Source organism: Aethalodelphis obliquidens, unplaced genomic scaffold (assembly GCF_003676395.1).
Source record: "Aethalodelphis obliquidens isolate GAN/ISIS:26980383/991018 unplaced genomic scaffold, ASM367639v1 scaffold13, whole genome shotgun sequence".
In the NCBI taxonomy this organism is placed as follows: Eukaryota; Metazoa; Chordata; class Mammalia; order Artiodactyla; family Delphinidae; genus Aethalodelphis; species Aethalodelphis obliquidens.
Window position 1 is genome coordinate 4,273,854 of NW_020837957.1, and position 22,106 is coordinate 4,295,959.

General features: G+C 37.2%; 1 protein-coding gene across 1 annotated transcript in view; it reads left to right on the top strand.

Moving 5' to 3' along the window:
- SGIP1 (SH3GL interacting endocytic adaptor 1) overlaps nucleotides 1–22,106 on the top strand; it is a 210,727-nt gene that overhangs the window by 163,508 nt on the left and 25,113 nt on the right. The window lies entirely within an intron of this gene.

Below are 22,106 nucleotides of genomic sequence, written 5' to 3' on the forward strand. Positions count from 1 at the left end.
CACTTAAAACTCTGCTTTCTACGATTTTAAATAGCTAAGTTTATCTTGGGATAAAAAGTTGGCCAAAAAATATTCTACTCTAGAATTGAACCTAAATATTAAACATCTTATATTTCATGACAACAAAAAGAACTTTCTTAACTTAAGTGTGTGTTTTAGCACAACTGTAAAAAATCAGAATGACTGATACAGATTTTGAAGTAGTTTTTGTGGTGTGGCTTTTTTCTCGTAACAGTGACTTTTCCTTGCAAGATGGTCCCAGAGATGGAAGTCCTTAGCTTGGAGTAGCCTGGGTAGCAACAGGAAATATTGTATGATTTAAAGCTTCCCAAATACTTGATGTCTATCCTGGGTCAGGCAGAGAACAGGTGGATAGGCAGTCTGTAAGGGAAGATGCATATTTTCCACATGATGTCGGAAAACTTCGTTGCCTCAGGCCATTAATTTTGTGATAACCAAGATGCAAAATCCACAAATTTATGACCTGCTAAACTTTCTCTTCGAATCAGATGGAATTAAAAAGTGCCCAGGTATCTTTTTACTGATCAGCACATCTCAGAGCAGAAGCTACGGTTGAATAGGTTGGTGATCCTGACTTATAGCCAATACCTGCATACATAAAGGCCCTTTCTCTGGTTCAGTCTGGCCACACTAGAAGTTGTAGTTTACTCTGCTTTAACCGGGAAATTAAGCCATATGCTACCGGCAACCTTCAAGCAACATCTGGGGCTCCAAAAAATATATTTCATAATTTTTTGTTGGTGTGGTTTGTTTTGGCTTTAGAGTATCTGTTGGTTGGTTTGCTTGTGTTTTGGGTTGGATTTCTTTAAACAGAGAGAGGTAGACTTTTTCTGAAGATACCAATCTAAAGAGAACTTTTGGTTTTTGGTTTGTTTGTTTTTAAAATCCACATCATCAATCAAATATAAGTATTAATAAACATATGGAATAGCAATGTGAGCCCCTTTTTTTCTTTTTAGGAAAAAAAGAATATTTGTTAGTAGATTTGGGGGTATCTAAAGTTGGTAACATTGCCATTTTAATTAGTAAGATCCAAATTCCTTAAGCATCTCAATTTAAGCCAAGAGAAGTCATACAAGAAAGAGGTTGAATAGAAATTAATTGGAATCTCTAGTTCTGTGTTAGCTTCATCTTGGACTTTGCTCAAGGCTGGAAAGTATAGGCAAGGCTTCTTAAGGGACTATAGGAGCAGCTGTTTCATAAATGTGTCCCTAGTCTTCTCATCAAGAAACGCTCATGCAGATGAAAATACGTTACAGTGAACTTCAAGAGAAGACTTAAGAGAAACTAAAAATGACACCTTACCCCCGGAATTAAAAATGACACAAGGATGGCTACATTTTAAGAATGGAAAACTTTGTTTTCATCATTTATGTACATTCGTCTCAGGTAGTTTTAGCTAGTGCAACCTGGAATGATTTTTAAATTTTCTGCTGTGATGATAAAATGGCATAGAAACAGTGACATGTTAAAATGCCTTGAGAACAGTGCCCCTACCCAAATTTTAAACTCCCAAAAGACTGTCATTCAACATGTTTTATTGAGTAGCACTTTTAGTATATTCTGCTAGGGCACTCTGGCTTTACCCACATTTGTTATTATTAATGTTAATTATCTTTATCTTCAATTCTTTATTCAGGGAATGCAGAAGAGGAAGAAAGATTCCCAGCTCAAAATATTCACTTGTTCCAAATAGCTTTGAAATTATTATTTGTTGGCATCTAAATAGTGTTTCTATCATGTTCAAAACCTTAGCCTGTCTTATCCATTGCTTTGTTCTTACAGTGCTCTAGGCATTGTGGTTACCCAGTGAGTGTTTGAGTCACTGACCAATCAACCAACTCACTAATGAACTTTGCCTTATGAACTTATTTGGAGATAGCTTGAGATGCTTCACACCTCCAAATTTAACTTAACAAGAGAGATAGAAAAGCATTAGATGATAGTTCTAACTCAGAAGAGTTCCAAAGCTTGTCTTAGTGGTTTACTTTTATAAACAATTTCATTTTTAAAAAATTCACTGAAATTTTAACCTATTTAAGTTGAGCTGAAAAAAAATGGTGAAGGTTACGAAAGGTGGTAACTGTTTAAATTCATTCATCCAGGAGTATATCCAACTGAAACTATCAAGTATTCTTCTGAGATGGAAGGAAGGGAAAGATATTTCCATAACAAGTAGAAGATGTGACTGTTAGATATTTGAATAATTCTGTAGAGCATTTGAACATCAAGATGTTTCCAGAAATGTGCTGTCCCTCTCTTTGTTTAACTTATTTAACTACAAAATCATCTTGTATCTGGTAATGGAAAAAAAGACGACCTACAGCCATACATTCTTGAGTGTCACCTCTCCTCTGTGCATACAGCCACTTGCACTCTCCTCTCAAGAGAGCTCCGTGCTCCTGTTTACTAGTCTCACTCCCACCAACCTGTGGGACTGTCATGTCCTTAGCAACACCCTTCTCTGCATTCCCAGGCTCTCTGCCACACTCGCCCACCTGTTTCCTTAACTGCATCCCAGCTCTCTCCAGGGGCCATCTCTTCTCCTCTAGCTCTCTCCACGGAAAGTTCCTTAGTCTTCTGTGGGCCCTGTGTCATGGGACTACGAGTTCTCCCAACTCCCCATTGCTACTTCCAACTCCCACTCCCCATAATGTAAAGCAGCCATCTGCTCATTCTACCTTTTACTTATGGCCGTCCACCACTGACTACGGAGCATTCCTCTGCGTTCATCTACAGGCTTAGGGATGCTGGCAGCCCCTTTTCACCCTCTTCTCCGCCTCACTCCCTAGCTTCTTTTTGTGTCATAGATTCGATGGGGATGATCCACCCAAGACCCTCGCTCCACGGCCTCTTGACTTCTTCAGTTCCAATAAACTTTCCCTCCACTCATTAACCCACACCTCTGGCCACATCTTGGAAATGGTCCCTACTGACAAGTGTCATTTTGGCTATCTCAGAACTAACCATGTGTCCCCCTTCCTATACTCCTATACAATGATTCTTTCATTCAACAAATATTTAGTGAGTACTAAATGCGTGTGCCAGCACTGTCCTAGGCACTCCCCTGTAGGGAACAAAACAGGAAAAATTCCCTGTCATCATGGAGCTTACATTTTAATGTGGAGAATCAAAAGTAAAAAGATAAACAAGTAAAATTTACAGCCTAAGTTCTACAGAAAAAAAAATAAAATAGGGAAGGAGAATGGAACATATTGGGGGTGAAAATAAATAAATAAGAGGACCTGAGGTAATAAAAGTAATGAATAATAATAACTAACACCTGAGTTCTTACTATGCAAAAAGTACATTTCATCTACTATATCATTTTATCTGCACAACTCACTGATGAGGCAATTCAGATTCAGCTAACATAAGTCACTTTTGCAAGATCACTCAGCCAAGAAGAGGCAGAGAAGGGATTGAAACCAGGCTCCTAGCTGGAGACCGAGGCTGATGCTCTGCTCCGCGTCCATGATCTCATTCAGCCTTCGCAACAGCCCCTTGAGATAGGTGATGCTCGCAGGTTTTTCCAACTCTCCTAACATTCCAGCTTCCTGGTCCCCTGACTACACCTTATCTTTGACCTTGTTGAAACCTCTAGTCTCATGTCCACCCCACTCTCGTTCAGTCCACTAGCCAAGCCTACATTCAAGTTTTCTTCTTTATCCAGGTTAGACCCCACAGAGGAAAAGTATGTCTCTATACAGTGGGATCTACATTTTCCTCTTTGGAATTATGTAGTCCATGTGAAAAAAGTAACACTTGGATATTTTTAACTTCTGACTTCCTTCAGTAGGTTATTAAATATCCCTGCTTAAAACTTGGTAAGACATAATCATAGTCATGGACCACTCAACTTTCTTTGCCCTGACAATAGTAATAGCATCCTGTAAGAAGCAAACAGGTCAAATTTTTCACATATGACCAGGAGGATAGTAATTCATTCATCTGAGAGTCACTAAAGAAAGAAAAATTGAAAGGCATAACCAATTTTCTGGGAAGCAGCTGTTTTGCTAAATTCACAATATTCTTCAAGTGGGAAGTGTCCGCTAATTGCCCCTACCCCACTGTAGGCCCTTTTCAATCAATAATGCAGTAAAGTTATCGAGTACCCAACTCTGCAAGTCACAGTGTTAAGTACAACTAAGTTGGGGAAACAATATAGAAACATAAAAAGCAGTGATACAAGACTGTCTTCATTAAAAATATTAAAATCGCACTTCCTAGCTATTCTGAATTTTTCTATGTAAAGTACATTGTCAATATAAAATGTAAAGCCCTTTCTATTCATAAATGAAGGTCACAGTTTTTAAAATAGCCTAAACCTGTGAAGAAGATTCAAGTGGAGCTGAACCTGCAAAATGTTCCACCAGGTAGATCTGCTGAGGGTTTCAGAATTCACTCGACCTCTTCACAAGAAATTAATGACCTGGTTCTGAAAATCTCTGGGATTGACCAACATGCTGATATTTCACTTGTTCCTGTTCTTTGGGGCAGGTTCCTTGGCTCACATGTTTTGTGTATGACTGTCATGCTGGAGATAGACAAGAAAGTCAGTAAAAGAGAAGCCTCTCTCTTTATTCCACTCACTCCTGACACCAAACATGTGGGGTGTTTCCCTTCACACTGAACAATTCTGACGTAACTACCTGGAGTTAGGCACACCCCACGGCTCAGTCCCACAAGGCTGCCCCCCGCTTTACCCACCAGTCACAAGTCCCACAAGTCACCTGTACTTCTCATTGACTGCCTGTAAATTGAGGGCTCTCCACAGCCACCTCCTGGGTTTTGATAACTTGCTAGCACAGCTCACAGAACTCAGGAAAGAGCTTTACGTTCTATCACCCGTTTATTCTAGAGGATACAGCGCAGGCACAGGCAAATGAAAGAAATGACTAGGAGGAGGTATGGGGGTAGAGGCACGGATCTCCCATGCCCTCTCTGGGTGTGCCGCCCTGTCAGTACGTTGATGTGTTCACCAACCCGGATGCTCTCCAAACCTCAGTGTTTAGGGGGTTTATGGGAGGCTCATTATGTAGGCACAGTTGTGTGAATCATTGACTACTGGTGATTAAGTCAATGTCCAGGCTCTCTCCTCTTCCAGAGGTTGGGAGATGGAACAGAAAGTTCAACCCTTTAACCAACCAGCCCCCATCCTCCAAGAGTCACCTCCTTAGTATGGACTCAGGTATGGTTAAAAGAGACTTTTTATGAATAACCCCAAAGCCCCCACTAACCCTCTCACTCAAGAAATGACAAGGGTTTGAGGAACTCTGTGCCAGGAACTGGGACAAAGACCTAATATGTGTTTCTTAACATCGTAGTCAGCAAAGTGCTCCCTGTTTTAGCCCTGATGTCCAGGCCAAATTATGAATGGGTTGCTACGGATGATGTGAATGTACAGAATTCATATCAGAATTCTATCCAATTAAATACTTGTGGGAAAGCTTAAAAGTAGGTGGCAGTTTCTATCCCAAGTCACCAAGCAAAGGGTACCCTTTAGTGAAAAGGTGATTTTATTTGGATTCAGCATATCCAGAGTACTGCTGCTTATACCAATACTGCTGATGCAATATCACCAATAAACCCTTACCATGGCTCTCATCTTCTGCTAATTACTCCCTGGCCACAAACTCGTGTAATCTACACAGCAACTGTGTGAAGTGGGCACTATCATTAGTCACACTTTACAGATGAGTAAACAGAGGCACTGAGAATTCAGGTTACTTCCCCAAAATAACACAGCTAGTCAGTGGGTAAATCGGTTCAGAGGGAGTTAGTGTTATGTTATAAATGCTCCTAACCACTATAATATTCAGATCTTCTCTGTGCCACTCAATAACTATGTGATCTTGAGAATTTAATGTCTCTGAGTTTTCTGTTTTGTAATTGTTAAAGTGGAAGGTATAATACCCACCTGGTAGGATAATTAGGAAAATCAAGTTAAGATAGTTTGTGTGTGTGTGTGTGTGTGTGTGTGTGTGTGTGTGTGTGTGTGTGTGTTTGGTTTACTAACATACTACATGATATGAAAGGCTTTTTGGTTTGGTTTTGGGTTTTTATAGACTTTATGTTTTAGAGCAGTTTTAGGTTCAAAGTAAAATTGAGAGGAAGGTACAGAGATTTCCCATTCACCCCCTGCCCTCACACATGCACAACCTTCCTCATCCGAGTGGGACATTTGTTACAATTGATGAACCTACATTGACACAGGGTAGTCACCTAAAGTCCATAGTTTACATTAGGGTTCACTCTTGGTGTTTTATATTCTATTGGTTTGGACAAATGTGTAATGACATGTATCTGTAATTATGATATCCTACATAGTTTTTTCACTGCCCTAGTCCTCTGTGCTCTAGTTATTCATTCTTTCCCAGTCCCCCAACCACTGGCAAGCACTGATCTTTTCACTGGTTCCCTAGTTTTTCTTTCTCCAGAATCTCATACAGTTGGAATTATTCAAGGTGTAGCCTTTTTCAGATTGGCTTCTTTCACTTAATAATATGAATTTAAGATTCCTCCATGTCTTTTTATTACTCGTAGCTCTGAAATGTTTTTATTTTTCATACTTTGAATTTTCATTCAAACTGAATGAGGAGAATTAAGGGAAGGGGCCAAGAAGGTTCTGTAGCTAAGATGCGTTTGTTTATTTCTGGTATTTTCCTGGTCTCTAAAGTGACCTCTTGGGTCTCTGGTAGTGACTAAGGCCAGGAGCTTCCTTTTGTATCCCCATCAGACTCACCGATGGTGTATTTTCTTCTAATATGGTCCAAAATACACAGTTCTTTCTGAACGTGTCCCTCATGCAAAAGAAAATGAAGATAATTCAATAATTTTAAAATATGTAAATGTTGGACAGCCTTTGCTTTGCTCAAGATTGAAGTCTTTTATTCCCCAACAAAGGAAATGAACCCTGAGTTTCAGTCACACTTGTCTGGGTGCAAAAGTAGATTAAATCGTAGTGTTTCTCATCTGATTGGGGTTACCAAATGAAGAACAAATAAGAACAGCACAAAGCCTTAAGCCCCACAAAGAAGAGTTGTTATGTGTAGACAATTTCAAAACCTGAAGCATAAGTTAAATAGTTCCCTAGATCAGGAAAAGGGAACTAGGGTTAGTAATGAATAGAATGGAAAAGCTAAAGACTGTTCATTCTTGTATTTCTTCTTTCAGTGGTTAACAAGCATTTCCTGAGCTGCTCTTAGCTATCAGAGAGCTATCACACTCCCCTGTGAAGGAGTTATGGAGGTAAAACAATATGGCTTCTGCCTTGTAGGAATTCACAAGAAATAGAAGAGTTAGGATTTTCTATAAAAGGCATACTGTAATGAATGTCATAATAGAATTTTAAAAACACGCTGGAAATGTATGAGTAATGGATAGATGTTTTTTAACTGGGAGGAATCTGGGAAAGCTTTTTAGAGACACAGGGACTTTGACCTGACTGACAGTAAGGTACAAGGAAGACTTCAGACACCTAAGATTGTTCCAGTTTGAAGAATGACTTGAGCAAAGGCGTTAGGGTGAGTGATATCCACATCATACCCAGGAATGATATCCACATTATATTCAGTAAACACTGGGAGAGGCTAGGAATGTTTTAAGAAATGATCTTGAAAAGTAAGTAGAGATCATATTCCAAAAGGCTTTCAATACTGAGAGAAGGAATTTGATTACAATCTTTACGCAAGGTGGAACTTTGAGAAATTTTGGAGAAAGAAATTGGTAGGATCATCTTTGACTTTTAGGATTAGAGGCACAGAGAAATTTGGGGATTTACTGAAGCAGTTCGGGAGAAGTAGGAAAGAACCGACGGTACCGTTTTCACGGAGAGCTTTGGAAAACACCATTGGGGTAGAAACATCTGACATCTAGTAGGTTGTGGACAATAAGTGAACACTTCCATTCTGAGACACAGGGAGAAGGGTACTGTTGTAAACCAGGAGAAAGGAGACTCCAAGAGCACTAGATTTGGTCAGAAAAAATGAGTTTCTTTGGAGACGTCTCAGCTTTGAAGTCCTGCACACCATCTATATAGTATGAGTCCAGGAGTAAACAGACTGTGGAAACATGGGAGTTATTTGCTTAGAGGTGAGGACTGAATCCAGGGAGGTAAGTGTTTAACCTTGGGGCAAGCTGTATCAGGAACCATATGGGAAAAGGAATGCATTGTAGCCTGGAACTTGCCCCATTGTATCTTTTCTTTAAATAGCCACACAAGTATTAATGGTTAATTTTGAATGCAGGATATTTAATGGACAGGTTTTTATGGTATATATTAAGTGCCTAGATCTTTTGCTCATCTGTTGTCTCTCGGTCACTCGTGTTCGGGGGAGAGCGCCTAACCGGCTCACCTGGCTGCACTCTGAGTATGACGGTTCACCTAAGTAACAGATAGGAAAATTGCAGACACCAAGCCTAGAAGGAGGATACCAGCTTCTAGAAGGCCATTATTGCAAATACAAGTTAGCTTAGAGGTGACATCCTGCCTCTTTTCCCTGACCGCTGCCTGTCCACGCCTTTCGTCCTCTCTTGGGCGTGTGTCCTTCTCATCTGTCTTGTAAGCTTCTATCTCTTCCTTCTGACCCACAGACGTGAACACTCAAAACTGACCATCATTTGAGACTGAAGGAATCTTTAATATTTGTTGAGTACATCAAACAAAAACGTAATGACTTGTATAAACCTTACAAATAATTGAGTAATAAATTTTGTATTTCTTGGCTTATAAATAGAAAGAAAATTGTTTCTTTTAATAGGGCACTTCATTTTTCTTTTTCCATGAAATAGGAGCTCTTGCAATAAATTTTAAAGTTCCCTGCCTATCCCCACGGTAAACTTAGATAAGTCATGTTCAAAAGGAGCAATTAGTTGCTTCTTATGACATTACAGAGTTTCTAAACTCCTCCTCATGGTAGCGGCAATGTGTCTAGACATGCTTGCAGTTAATATTCTCTAGCAGGAATTAGGACTGTCTACATATGTTTATATGTATGTGCACAGAATTGATTAAAATGCTAAGGTTTACCATGTTTACTAATTCTACAATAAGTAGGTATCTGATAGGGAAAACAATGAACAAATTTGTAGAACACGGACTTGATAATATTGCTATAAGGACAAATATTGTTGTGTCTGTATTCATTCAGTCAGCAAGTAATTACTGAGCCTCTACTATGTGCTCAGCACTATGAAAGATACTGGGGTTACAGTCGGGAACAAGAAAAGCATGTTTCTACCTTCATGGAGCATAGAAAAGACATTAAACAAGTTGTTACAATAACGTGCAGAGATTGTTATAATTCAGGAGATAGGGTGTTTTGGGAGGCACCGAGCAGAAAGACAACCTGGCCTAGAAGTTAGGGAGAGCTTCCAGAAGAAGAGACAAGCATGACTTTTAAGTCTACACAGAGTCCGCTTTAAAGAAAGATAAAATGTTTTGCTGAGTTAGAGTTCTAATAAAAATCTTACATAATGTATAAATGTTAATCTAAAGGCATATTGGGTATTATCCTAGATATTAGAAATAGACAAAGTCCCCATTTAATTTATATTAGTTTACTTTCAGTGTACACACATGAATGCACTCACACATATATCCATAGAGATAGAGAAAAATATATGGAATATATATATATTTAGAGAGAGGGAGAAAGTGTGTGTGTGTGTGTGTGTGTGTGTATGCGCGTGCGTTGGCTTTGGAATTAGCCTTCGGGGTCTAAATTATAGTCTAAGCATGATGTGACTTTAGGGAAGCTACTTAACCTAAGTCTTGGTTTTCTTCTCTGGAAATTGGAATAGTTATGGTATTACTAGGAAATAGTAACCTATTTCATAGTGTTGTAGTAAAGATTAAATAGTCAAGTACGAGGTCAGTGCATGCAAAGTGCTCAATAATGATTAGCTATTACCACTGTTGTCCACCTTCCCATATCCCTGGACTGCTTTGTTTAGTTATTGCCTGCTTTGAAGAAAGTCAGGTTGCTGCATTCTAGTCTTCCACATAAAGAATCTGGCAACTCAGTCTGCTGTGAGCTGCTACATGGCCCCCTGCTCTTTGTCAGCAGGGACAACGGGCCCTCTTTTCTGGCTGCTTATGGAGCAGGAGAATCCCGTGGAAGCAGGATGTGTCCTCCTGCTCTACACTCACCTCCTGCCACCAGCCTCCACCAGAGCCAATCATTAAAGCTACCTTTAATGAGGCTAATGATCTGCCTGGTGATACACTCCTCGGGATGCTGTGTTCATGCTGATGGGAGATGTTGGACGAAAATCTGTTACCATTTCTTTTATTAAGGAATTTGTAAATCAAGGTATTTCAGCAAATTTGACAAGTAACTTCAAACTTCCTGAGAAAAGAGTGGAGAAGCTGAGAATCACCAGAAGGATCTATTTTACCTTTGCATAGCTGTGAGCCTTCATCATGCATAGCTTTTTTTTAACTAAAGTGTGGTTGATGTACAATATTATATGTTACAGGTGTGAAATATAGTGATTCACAATTTCTGAAGGTTATACTCCATTTCAAGTTATTATAAAATGTTAGCTATATTCCTTGTGTTGTACAATATATCCCTGTAACTTATTTTACACATACTAGTTTGTACAATAGTTTTTTATTATGTGTCTTCTAAGAAGAGCTGTCCACAGATGGAGACAGCCCATACATTGTACTCCTGACTCTGACTCCCCCAGACAGAGAAAAGGACCTTTGATTACCCACTAGAGAGAGGAGAGCTGACACAGTGAATGAAAAAGGGATTCAAAGAGGTGATGTCAAGACTCGGGAGAATCTCCCATTTCTAAGCCCTTTTATGTATGTGGAATGTATATATTTCATCAATATCAAACATACTCCTAATAGACTTTAGTCAATTACTTGTGAAAGGCCTTTGTAAACTATAAAGTACTATACAAATATAATCATTTCTTAAAATAATTAACATTAATGAATACTTAATATGTGCTAAGAATTTTACATTCATTGCTTTATTTATTAAATCAAAGATTGATTTAGGGTCATCAAAATAAGGCATTAAGATAAGTCATTGCCCTTAAGATTTTAACCCTTTTGTATCTTCAACTATTTTGCAACATGTATGTGGCAATAATCTCTGCTAGAGTGTAGAATTTCAGCAGACAGGAATTTTCATGGACGTGTTCCTTTTCTGCTGGCTCTGCTGTACTGAGTCACCAGGATATTAGTAAATATGGCCTTGGGGCTTCTTTTCCTGCTGGCACATATTCACACAGACAGTGTGTGCGACTTACAATTGTGTTGCTCAGTCTTATATTCAGAGTAACTGCAACATTGCTTCAAGATTTGATTTAGAGGCTCATTGAACTATGCCTTTGAGAAACACGAAAGTTTTTTCTGGAGAAGTATCACAAAGGAGCAAGGGTGAGGTTAATTTTTCAAAGATGTTTTTGTGACTTTCCGGAGTTGCAGTCATCATTGTAATGGGTGAGTCCAGGAAGGGGAAGAATGAGTTACTTAATGTTGATTACTCCTTTCCTAGATTTTGCCTTTTTTGGACTCTGCTCACAGCCCATTCCCCAGGAAACTGGTGGCTCAAATAGCAGGCTTTCAGGCAGTCAGACTAGGACCGACAGCATTCTTTATGCCTCTCCATTCATAAATATCAAATATCATAAAATTCAAAATTACCAGCATCTACTTGTTGACTGTAAGAACAGAAACCATTCAAGAAATAAAGGAGAAATGTAGAAGCTTCAGAGTTATTTAAGATCCTAGTATAACTCTCAATTTCTTTCTTTTTAGATTTTTATGTTATATTGGAGTATAGTTGATTAACAATGTTGTGTTAGTTTCATGTGTACAGCAAAGTGATTCACTTATATCAATACATGTACATGTATCTATTCTTTTTCAAATTCTTTTCCCATAGGTTATTACAGAGTATTGAGTAGAGTTCCCTGTGCTATACAGTAGGTCCTTGTTGGTTATCTATTTTAAACATAACAGTGTGTACATGTCAATCCCAAACTCCCAATCTATCCCTCCCCCACTTCCCCCACCCGTAACCATAAGTTCGTTATCTAAGCCTATAAATCTGTTTCTGTTTTGTAAATAAGTTCATTTGTATCATTTTTTTTAGATTCTGCATATAAGCAATATCAAATGATATTCGTCTTTCTGTCTGACTTACTTCACTGAGCATGATAATCTCCAAGTCCATCCATATTGCTGCAAATGGCATTATTTCATTCTTTTTAATGGCTGAGTAATACTCCATTGTATATATGTACCACATCTTCTATTTATAATATTTTTTGCCACACTTTCCCTAATCATGCTCATTATATAAAATTTAGAAAAACAGAGAGCTATAAAAAATGAAATAATCTATAATCTAATAACCATAGATAACCACTGTTTTGGTGTATTTTATTTCTAAGATTTTTCTTGTGTAGGTGGCTCGTGTGTGTGTGTGTGTGTGTGTGTAGTTTATATTTTCATACAGTATATAAGTATGCATTCTCTTACTTTAATGTATGATAATGTCCCCCATGCCATTAAACTGTATTTGAAAATAGCTCATTGTTTTATTCTGATTGTGAAATTGATGTAAGCACATTACTTTTTACAACTTCAAACAATATGGAGAAGTATAGATAAAAGAGTAAATACAGAGAAAGAAGGAAATCCTGCTATTTGCAACAACGTGGATGGATCTTGAGGAAGACAAATACTACATGGTATCACTTATATGTGGAATCTAGAAAAGAGAAAGTCAGACTCATAGAAACAGAGAGTAGAAAAGTGGTTGCCAGGGGCTGGATGTGGGGGAAATATGGAGAGGCTGGTAAAAAGGTACAAATTTTCAACTATAAGATGAATAAGGTCTGAGGATCTACTGTATAACGTAGTGACTATAGTTGATGGCACTGTATTGTATTGATACAAGTGAAATTTGCTAAGAGAGTAGAACTTAAATGTTCTCACAAAAGAAATAAAGAAGGAAAGAAGGAAAGGAAGGGAAGGAAGGAAGGGAGAAAAATATGTGAGGTGATGGACGTGTGAATTAACTAGATGGGAGGAATCCTCCATAATGTAAATGTAGATCAAATCATCACACGTACACATTATATATCTGACAATTTTATTTCTCAATTGTACCTCAATAAAGTTAAAGAAAAAAGATCCTGGAACTGAAAAAAAAAGAGTGAATACAATGCTGAAATCATACGTGTGTGTGTGTGTGTGTGTGTGTGTGTGTGCGCATGCTGCCTTTACTTGATTCCAAAAAGCCATCCATTGGGATGTGCTCCATTGGTTTAACAACACTTCCGGTGCAAAATAAGCTTCATTAAAAGTATAAAGGCATTTTTTTCCTAACTAACAATAACAGACAAATTGCAAGCCACTATCTTCAGTATAACCATCAGAAATTGAATCTAAACTTATTTCAATTTCAGAATTAAAAATACACCTAAGTCACTCTGGCCATCAGCAGTTATATTTAATATCACAGTGACTTGGTGCTTTTTATACAGCATGTTCATAATCTGGACCTTTTTATTCTCTTTGATGTTTATGGTTTCATTTGGGGGCACATCAAAAATTCCAAGGTTTTTTCTGCATTCGTATTCCTAAGTTTATTTATAAATTGCCAAAAGGTAACTTTCTTGAAAGTCAGCCAGAAGTTGTTGACAGATACAGTTTTAGCACCTGAGTTATATATTCTTTCATGATGCATAATTCAGTCATAACCTACTTGTCCCATCTTTCGAAATTCCATGGTTTACTTTTCAAAGAATCTGGCAGTTTCTCCTGCCTGCCGTTGCATAGCTTGGTGTGTGACAGTTTATCTTCTGTGTACAAATAACTTTTCACTTTATTACTGCATCAGGTGGAATCTTTAAAAACAATTCTTAAGGGAAAATAAGGGTCCAAATTTAATCACATGAGAGGCTGTCAATTCAAATAACTCAACTGAGGGGACCTCGAGATGAGCTGATCACTTCTAATCAAGATTACATTCCCACAAGTACAAGCAGAGACAACTCTGGAACATGTTCTGTTAGCAGCTGCCAGTTTTCTTTTGACATTGATTACAAGATGCATCTCAATTTCAGAAATTTTAATATTTTCATGTTTTCAAATTATGTTTCTTAACAATCAAGGAAGTATGTACGGTTTTATGCAAATAGAAGATAGACTCTGCTCTATAACCTGCATTCAATAGTAGCCATTTAAATTTATGATATGGAGTGTTTGGGATATGTATGTGTGTGTATTATATACATATACATCTATATAATCATGTTAATGTTTCCATAGTATTATATTGTATGCATGTACCTTTCTTTTATTAATGGATATTTAGGTTGGCTTTTTCTTTTCTTTTTTTTTTTTTTTTTTTGCTATTGTGTAAAATGGTGCAGTGAGCAGCCTTAAACCTATGTCCTCACGTACTTGTGTGAATTTTTCCAAAAGATAAACTGCTAAAACTGGAATCACTGTGTTAAAGGGTATGCACATCTAAAATAATACTACATATTGCCAAATGTCCATCCAAAAATTTATACCAGCATTATGATTAACATTTTTTCCATGCACTTAGCAACACTGAGTTATGTCAGTATTTCTCATATTTTCCAATCTAATAGGTAAAATGTGATATGTGATTGTTTTAGCTCTATTTTTAATTACTGAAAACCTTTTAATATCTGCATAGCATTTTATTCTGTCATGAATTGTGATTTATTTCACTTCAGTTATTAGGCATTTAAATTGCTTCAAGTTCTCCCACATGCCATGAACATCTTTGCACATAATTCTTTGGCCTTAAGACATTTTCTTAGAATAGATCCTTAAAATTGGAATTATGGGCTAAATTTATGACACCTTTAAAGGCTCATGATACACATTGCCAAGCAGTTTTCTAGAAAGGTTATACCAACTTTTACTTCCATCAACATTATATTACAGTGCCTATTTCATTATATTCTCACATGCATGAAGTATTGTTTTTTTCAGATCTTTTCTAATCTGAAAAGATAAAAAATTATTTCTCTCTTCCTGTTGTATTTCTTTGATTACTAGCGAGGCTGAACTTGTTTTCAAATGTTTAGCCATTTATGGTTCCTCTGTGGGGTCCTTACTGGATATTTTCCCAATGATCTTGATTAGCCCACCCATAATTTCAGCCCCATAGATATTATTCACTCTGTAAGTTTGAAGAAAGAAATAAACCATTATTATCCTTTAGCAAAACCAGTCCCGTAAAGTTTTTCCCAAGAGAGTTGATGAGGTGTAAAGGACATTCACAACCAATGACCCTTTTAAAGCTGTAAACCAGATCTTCTCAAACTGTTTTTTCATTATCCCCCTTCCCTTACCCACAGAGTCTTTTTAGACCTTTGTTTCCCCCTCATTGCTCCCCAGTACAATTTTAATATCACAGATGTACTGTACACCTGGTTATGTACTGTATGAATATCTGTGTGCTTCATACATAAAAAGGTAAAGATTTCCTTCACCTTCCCCTAAGAACCAATTTCTACCCCTTTTGGGGAGAAGCTGCCCCATTGAGAATGCATACTGTGCCTCCAGCTGGATATTGGAGCAAAGCTTTTTAACATGAACAGGCCAACACTGAAAATACAATTGAAGTTAGATCTCGTTTCAGTCACAGCACCTTTCTACTTACTATAGAGCAAGTTACCTTGAGCAAATTATTTAATCTCACTAAGCTTCAATCTCCTCGATGGTAACACATGCCTAATAATGGTATGTACCTCAAAGAGATGTTTGGAAAGTAGAAGACATAATGCGTGTAAAGTATTCGGCACAATGGCCATCCCGTATAAGTGTTCTACGTAGAGTAGCTCTTCATGTCTTCTCCACATTCTTTGTCATACCGCGCTCTAGCTGGCTTAGCTTCAGATGCTTAATCACTCTCAGTATTGTCTGTATGAAGTTGTATAGGTTTTGGTCATGTGAGTCCTCATACTGAAGACGTTTTCATTATGGCTTTGTCTCCTGCCTTATGTCCATGTCTAATAATAGTCCTTGTGTTGAATATGCTTGATGTGACTTTGATGATGAAAAGGAAACATAATTTTCCCATTTTCTGAGTCAACCATATTGTTTTAGGAAGTTAATTAAATACGGCATTAATTAATGTTGGATGATGGTTTGAGAACTGTAAGCAAAGACCCAGTTTGAAGAAAATTCTCTATAAAATACAACAAAAACGTTAACCAATCACATGTTTATGGACTAAGTGGAATTTGAAAAGCAATTATATGCACTTGAAATATATATATATTGTATGTGTATATATACATTTTACACATAAAATATATTTTTATATATTTATATATGTATATATTTTACATATACGTATATCTCTCCAAGGCAGGTGAGCAGGGACTTTTGAAGAGGAAGACTGAAAACAACTCTAATCCTGTTCACCTACCCAGAAATTCAGTGTCCTTAATTCTACTCTATGATAACTGACTTTAAGTATGCCTTCCTCATTTTCCTGAAGGTGTATGCCTTGCACACTGAAAAGCATGTAACAAGTATAACTCACCCAAAGCCACTGTGAGTCGAGACAAGCCTATGGGGCTCCTTATGTGGAAGGAGCGTGGAGTTAAGTGGACCTTCGTTTGAATCCTAACGAACTCCACTGCTTACGGTGAGAACGTGAGCAAAAGACTATCTTCTTTCAGACTCAGTTTCTTGATCTGTAATATGTAGTAGTGCCCATGTGGGCACAGGACTGTGGTGATAATTAAATGATGCAGTATGTGTAAAGCATAAACGAGAGTGTGTAGCCCATAGCAAGTACTCAGTAATGTTGGTGACTCCTCATTTGAGGTTTGCCCTTTTTCCTCTGTACTGGCACTTGGCACTTAGCAAGTCAATTGATGCCACTTACTTCAGGATGTGAGGAACCAAACTAGCACTTAGGGAATCTTTCAGACTTTCTTAAGCCTCAGTTTTGTCATCTGCAAAATAGTAATAATAATATTTTTTTTAATGTGAGGATTCAGTAAGGTAATGCATGTGAAACTTTTAGAATAGTCCTGGGATACAAAAAGTATATGTTCAGTTTAACTATGATCACAGCATTGTTATTTATGAGATTAACCTACAGCATTCATTAGATACAGAATTTTTAGACCTAGAATTCTAAAAGAGACAAAAGTATACAAATATACCGAAATACACAAAATATTTTACATGTACATTTTTATATGCAGCATATACACACACATACAACATACACATATAAGATAAATTTCAAATAATTTAAGTCAACTAGTTTATGTAAAGTTGTAACATTCCAAGATGCAGAGAAAAAAAATAGAAAATTTTATATGTAATAACTTTTCTTTGACTCCTTTTCTTACAAACCTATCCTAAAAATTTTTAAACAAAGTTGCCGTGATTTTTAAAAAAGTAATATTACTTTATTAACCATCACTTCAGCTAGCTAAGATTCACAGGGTCACCAAAGTACAACTCACCTTCTCAAGTTAAGCTCTCACGATAAAATTCTTTCTACTGGGCGAAGAAAAGCTTCTAATCGTCTCTTTATCTTACTTTGTATGCTAAATGCATATGGTGTTGAGGGCAGCCTGAAACAATATATTACATATTGTAACTGCCCAGCAAATTCTCCTTCTCTGTTAATGATAATGGCTATTACTTATTGAGTATTTACTATGCGGAGGCACTCAGATTTACAAATACTCGCGAAACTCCTTACTTTAGTGTCCTTATAGGTGTCTTTGCAGTTACTGGATTTGGTAGGAAAGTAAAGACCAACTCGACATGAAAGTATTAATCTAGAACATTAGTCCCCATTCTAAAATCAGTTTACCCTAGCATCTATCACCGTTCATCACATAATATGCAGATGTAGTCAGTTTTTCCATAAATGTCTGAAACAAATAATGGACACACAATGCAGGTGCAGTGCACATTTATTGCAAAATGAAATTGCCAATCTTAGAAAGGATACAGGATTCCATGAAGTCAAGGAAAGTGATGGTGTAAAGCTCCTTAGGTTATATTCAAAGTCATCATCAATTGAGGGTTTAGCAGAAATAATACTATTAATGATTGAAAAAGAAGAAATAAAGGAAGCTTACATCATAGCCACTTCAAAAGAAAATCAAGAACTTGAGAGAACCTTAGGAAAATGTATAAAACTCTCAATTAACCCTGCAATATAGGATCACTTTATAATCATGAAAGAAAACCAAATCTGAAACTAGATTGTTGTATGAAGCTATAATACAATTTATCAGAAAACTATGCCTTTCCTCAAAATATCAACACAAATCATTTTTGTTCATTCTAAGAACTCACTGATTATTTGATTGCAGTGTGTTAATAAAAGATTGTTTTCACAAAGTTAGTTTATGACAATTTAGAGTGCAAGTCAAGCCTTTTTATTACTATATCCTATGAAATTTTGGAAACCGTTTAAATGCATTCATTTCTAAGTGACTTTTTTTTCTGATACTGACTATCCTCAGATAACAAAGACATTCTATATCATCATATGTAATCTTCACAGTATCTGTAGAAGGTACTATCTCCATTTTACAAAATGATGAAGGTGGACATGAGAGAGGTTAAGTAACTTTCCCAAGGTAACGCAGTAAGTGATAAAGTCAGGATTCAAATTTAATTCAATCTGATTCCAACATTTTTGTCTTTATCACATTATACAGAATATACTCTATAAATTATAGTTGAACTGACTATAATTTTTTTTTTTTTTTACTAATTCTACTAATATGATTTGCTTTGTTTTAGAAAAAGCTAATCCAGTTCCCACTCTCTGCTTCTTCATACAACTCCTGGAATTTCTCCTCTCTTCTTTCATGCATTCTGATGCTGTATATTGCTTCCATCTGTTCGTTGTCTCCTGCGTTCTCACTCCTGGACATAAGGGTCATTTGCCCTGCGTGTACAGCGGGCCTGGTGGAGCAGCAGGTGTTCGGGTTGGTAGGCTGCAAGGCTGGTAATGGTCTTCTAAACAAACAAGACTGCCCTCTCCTGCTGTCCATTCTTCATGTTGTACTTTCAGAGTGACTGTTTCCAAACCCAGATGAAAAGAGAGTAAAATTTGCAGCTCTTTTGACTCCTGACATTTGTAAGTGCAAATCCTCTTTACAGTCAGATAAAGTTGGCGGCACTGACATTGATGTCCCAATTTAATAGGGATGCAGCTAGAATCAGTGACCTGCCCAAGGGCAGATGTTAACTAAGAAGCACAGTCACTACTGAAGCCCACAGCCTCCGAAGAGGTTCTAGATTCTTTACTGTAACAGCAAAGCATAATAGCTAAAAGTATAGATCACTTGCTCTCTGAGTTTGACCTACTTACACCTCCAAAGTTTTCTCATCTGTAAGAAAAGGTTGTTAAAAATAGCACCTACTTGGTGAGGTGTTTGTGTGAGTTAAAGGAGGTAATGCATATGAAGTATCACACAGAGTTAGGACACAATAAATAACAGCTATTACCATTTATTAAGCCTATAGTGACAAACGCTACAAACACCCCTGAGGGAAGCACTACTCTGACATAAATTCATATTATATTTAAAACAACTCAAAAGAAGTCTTCTTCATGAGTTTGATATGAAAAAAGTTCTAAATTTCAACTTTGCAAAGTGGAAAACATTATACAGAAAATGGAGTAAATTGTACCGAACAGGGGGGCAGGGGGACCGGACAGGCTTGCTCTGGGCACACTGTGAGGACACACTTCCCCTCCACACAAAAGACTGGCAGTGGTGTAGTACCAGGCGTCTCTTTGGAACCCAGGACTCGAACAGCCATTTATTTATCAAGTAAACCTTGTACTCTTACTCAAGTTCTGTACCTGGGTATTTCGCTTCCTTTTCTCCCTCTTTTTATTTGTATCTTTCCCTTTCTCTTCTAAAATCGCTCTCCCTTTTCCCTTTCTCCTTTCATATTTTTACATACACAGCCCCTACTCCATACTCACATTCATATTTCAGTTGACTACTCAGGAAATGCTTTCACAAATTAACCACCTTATCTTTTTCTTTTTTTATTGATTTAGTTGATTTAAAATGCTGTGTTCATTTCAGGTGTACAGCACAGTGATTCAGTTTTACATATATATATATATATATATATGTATATATATATATATGTATATATTCTTTCTCAGATTCTTTTCCCTTATAGATTATTACAAAATATTGAGTATAGTTCCCTGTGCTATATAGTAGGATGACCTCTTCTTTTAAAGATGTCATACTAATTTTTCTTTAGCCTTAGTGTGTGTGTGTGTGTGTGTGTGTGTGTGTGTGTGTGTGTGTGTGTGTGTATAACCTTGCTTGGTAATGAGAGTCACAGAAAACTGCCTTTCAGAAAATTTCATCACATGATAGTGACTCTATGTGCCTTCTTCCATTTCTCAGAACTCCCTAAGTGTGCATGACAATTGCTTTCCAGGACCCTGGAATTGCTATTTTGTCAGAACTCGACAAGGTAATGGCAGCAACTTGTCCTTCTTGGGGGACCACATATGCACCCTCAGATGTCTAACATAATTTTGTTCTGACTTACATGTTCCATGAGCAGTGTAGGTAAGAGCTCAGGATCCAGAGTCAGGAAGTACTAGGTTTGCATCCCAATGCTGTGCTTACTGCTTACTAACTGGGTGACTGTGGGCAAGGCTACTGAATGATTTGTAACCTCAGTTTTCTCCTCTGGAAAACAGGGATAACAATGGTAGTTCCCTAATAGGGGTATTATCAGGATTAAGAGGTAATACAGGAATAGTTCTTAGTATGCGATAAGAGGTACAAAGTTTTCGTTGTTGCTACTACTGTTTTTGTTAGCACTAGGAGACCTAGGATTGAATTTCATCTTTACCACTTACTAGCAGAGTGAACTTGGGCTAGTGCAACAGAGATAATTATACTGAACCTGTTTATCCCCTCAATGTGTAAAGAACAAAAAGCCATATTAGTGTTTGATATTTTATTTTATTGTAGGACCGACATAATAATTACTATTTTGACATTGAATTCTTTAAAAATAATCATTAATAATATAATAATTATAATACTTAGCTATCAATATTATCTAACTTCATGTAGTGCTTTGTCTTTCATTTGTATTTACTATTATAGTCCCCTTTCATCCTACAAGCTCCATGAAGGGAGGGGTACATCTCATACATTTCTGTGAATCCCTCAGCAACTAGCACAATGTCTACTTATTGCAGGAACTCACATTCGAATGAATCAACAGACAAATATGCATTCAACCAACTTTCATCTCCTATGAGTCCAAGCATTATATCAAGCGACTTGAATAGATATGAGAGCCACCCATGTAATACACAAAAAATTAAACATGCATGATAGAATTCATTGCTCTTATGGTAAAAGAAATTTGGGGTTGGAAGGAACCTGAAAATGTTGGTCTATCTCCTTGCTCATTGAGGAGTACCATTTGTGGTACCTCCCTTCATTCTCTACCTCAATAACTATTCAAATTCAAAGAACCAACTCTAATTCAACAACCTTAGTAAAACTCACCCTGACAAAATAACAGCAACAAAAACAAGAAGAAGATGTTTTTTCAAGTATATACCACGCTAAGGATATCCCATTTGATGTCCACCACAAACCTTTAATATAGATATTATTAGCTATTGATATTTTATTTTAAAGATGAAACTGAGTCACAGACAGATTAAATAGCTTGCTCCTGGTCACAGCAGATTGTAAGTGGAGGCGTTGGGATTCACACACAAGTCTATGTGACACCAGAGTCTGAGCTGCTTTTTTTAAATCAAGGAGCAGAATTTCCTGTTCTGCTCATTGGACAATTAATCTTGTAGTGAAAAAAGCTCATAGTGCTGTAACTTGAGCTATTGTCTTAAGCTCTTGTTTGTATGTGATATTGTTACTGGGTTTCCTATATGCTTGTATCTTATTTCCTGAAAGTTTACATATCTGTGTTCCCACCACTATCTTACACATAGTAGAGACCCAGTAAATATTTGGCAGGTTCACTAAAACCACCAGTGAAGGGATACAGTTTT